We start from the raw sequence: 3,352 nt of genomic DNA on the forward strand, positions 1-3,352 counted from the left end.
CATACACTCACTTAGTTATTGATATTTAGGGTTGCTTCGTTGGAGTTCGTAGATCATGCTGAGCATGATTTTAATGTATGAATATTGAAGTGTTCTTATTTTTGGAGTACAGAGTCCATGCTAGGCATGGTAGTAGTTAGTGAGATATTGAAGTGTGTTTGTTGCAGGTACATGTTTGCCATTTGTTTGATCTGAATGATTACGATGTATTGCAGTGTTTGATGTAATTGTATCCATGCTTGCATGTAACTTTCAATTTGATTATGACTTCCATGTGAAATTATTTTCAATTATTTGAATGTATTGTAATACTTGATGCGAATTCATGAGTTGTATTGCAACACTTGATGTGAATGATTAAAAATTTTATTTGAATGTATTGTGATACTTGATACGAATTATTTGAATGCATTGCAATACTTGATGTGAATGATTTGAATTATTTGAATGTATTGTAATGCTTGATACGAATGATTCTTATGCATTGCAATACTTGATGTGATCGAATGATTTCAATTATTTGAATGTATTATAATTTATGCAACGAATGATTTGAATTATTGCAATACTTGATGTGAATTATTTGAATTCATTGTAATAATTAATGCGAATGATTTGAATGCATTGCAATGCTTGATGTGAATGACTTGAATGCATTGCAGTACCTGATATGAATGATTTGAATTATTGTAATATTTGATGCGAATAACTTGAATGTATTGTAATACTTGATGTTAATTATTTGAATGTATTGTATGACATATGTTATTTGTTAGAATATGGTTCGTGGAGGTTATAGTGGTCGCTCATCTAGTAGTAGTCAGGCTCAGCCTTCATCTTCACGGGCTCCTATGATAGGTATATCATATAACTAATTGGATGCTTGATTAGTTCAAATATGCATTCTGAGAATTTCTAACGTATTTTTTTACAGATGATGTTGCGTCTGTACACGACCCACCTACACCAATTGATCACACAAGTCAAGAGCCAACACAGGAAACAGGGTCTTCTCAAGCTGGCACAAGAAGACTCATTCGAATAGTGTATATCGATAATCGATCGTAAGTATTTTGTTTTCAATTATTGCATATCTTATAAATATTTTATATTGATATTTACTGTGTAACAATTCATGTGCAGCACAAGGTTTGAACCACAAGAAGTAGTACGGGAGATTAGGAATTCACTTCTTCAACATCTACCAGGACCGGTTGCTCAATGAAAAGAGTACCCAAAGAAGGTGTTAGACAGATTGTGGTCCTCATTCATGGTATACGGTTGTTTCTCATAGTTAATGTGTTTCATATTTAATTTATTTAAGTAATGTCTACTAACTTTCTGAAAATGTTTGTAGGCTTCGAATCGCTTCGCAACTACGGTGGAAGAAAATGATGCAAGGAAGGTGTGGCAGAAGGTAGCCAATCGATTTGCAGACATGCTGCACACTATGAAGACTGCAGCAAAAAAAGCATCTGACGTAGTAGATGATCCATTACTGTGGAAGGCCATGGCCCTATTACTATCAGGAGAGATTACTGGGATGAAATGTGCGATAAGTGGGCGGGAGATGCATTTAGAAATCGTTCTGCGAAGGCTGCACAAAATCGATCGAAGATGCCCGAAGCCCATCTACACACAGGTGGATCTAAGACATTTGGGAGCCACCTGAAGAAAATGGTAACTCATCAATATATAATATTAATTTTATAAGTATTGTTGCAAACTTGTGTACTAAATCTTTTGTCATTTAACTTCGCAGGAAGCTGAAAAAGGAGGCGGTGTACCATATAAGGATGTGTTTGTTGAAACACATAAACGGAAGACCACGGGAGTCTTCGTATCAGAGAAGGCGAGAACGACAACGGTATGTATTTATTCAATTAATAATCATTGCAATATATATGCAAGTTATCATAATGTTATCATTAATTATTAATGAATACTTTAAACATTATTTTGTAGGAGGCATACGAGCAACAGATGGTAGAGCGATATGACGATGACGCTACTCAGCATCCATCATTTGATCCTACAGCATGGGTGACTGTAGCAGGTGAACCCAAAAAAGGTCGCGTGTTCGGGTTTGGGAGTAATATGAACACTTCACCAGTTATTGCTTCTTCCAGTTACGGCTCACCGACTTCTTGCACCGACATAAGCTCCAAGCAGGAGACTATTCGCCAGATCGTTACGGAATCACTGAATAACTACTTTCAATACATCGTTGCCCCCTTTCTCCAAAATGAGATCAACAATCTTGTTCTGAACAGGGGATCTTCGATTCCAGGTCCCTCTCAGGTATAATCACATATTCAGTTTTTTGTCTGCCTTAGAACACATATGAGCATAATCGAATCACATATATAACTTTTTGCCTGCCTTAGAGCACATATGAGCATGATAGAATCACATATAGAGTTTTTTGCCTGCCTTAGAGCACATATGAGCATGCTATAATAACATATAGAGTTTTTTAATTGCCTTAGAGCACATATGATCATGCTATAATCACATATAAAATTTTTTGTCTGCCTTAGAGCACATATGAGCATGTTATAATCACATATTCAGTTTTTTGACTGCCTAAGAACACATATGAGCATCATAGAATCACATATAAAGTTTTTTTGACTGCCTTAGAACACATATGAGCATGCTATAATCACATATTCAGTTTTTTGACTGCCTAAGAACACATATGAGCATGCTATAATCACATATTCAGTTTTTTGACTGCCTAAGAACACATATGAGCATGTTATAATCACATATTCAGTTTTTTGACTGCCTTAGTACACATACGAGCATGATAGAATCACATATAGATTTTTTTATTGCCTTAGAGCACATATGAGCATGCTATAATTACATATAAAATTTTTTGCCTGCCTTAGAGCACATATGAGCATGCTATAATCACATATTCAGTTTTTTGACTGCCTAAGAACACATATGAGCATGATAGAATCACATATAAAGTTTTTTTTACTGCCTTAGAACACATATGAGTATGCTATAATCACATATTCAGTTTTTTGACTGCCTAAGAACACATATAAGCATGCTATAATCATATATTCAGTTTTTTGACTGTGTAAGAACACATATGATTATGTTATAATCACATATTCAGTTTTTTGACTGCCTTAGCACACATACGAGCATGATAGAATCACATATAGAGTTTTTTTATTGCCTTAGAGCACATATGAGCATGCTATAATCACATATAAAGTTTTTTTGCCTGCCTTAGAGCACATATGAGCATGCTATAATCACATATTCAGTTTTTTGACTGCCTAAGAACACATATGAGCATGTTATAATCACATATTCTGTTTTTTGACTA

Source organism: Nuphar pumila, chromosome 6, assembly GCF_984573655.1.
Source record: "Nuphar pumila chromosome 6, dmNupPumi1.hap1.1, whole genome shotgun sequence".
NCBI classification, from domain to species: Eukaryota; Viridiplantae; Streptophyta; class Magnoliopsida; order Nymphaeales; family Nymphaeaceae; genus Nuphar; species Nuphar pumila.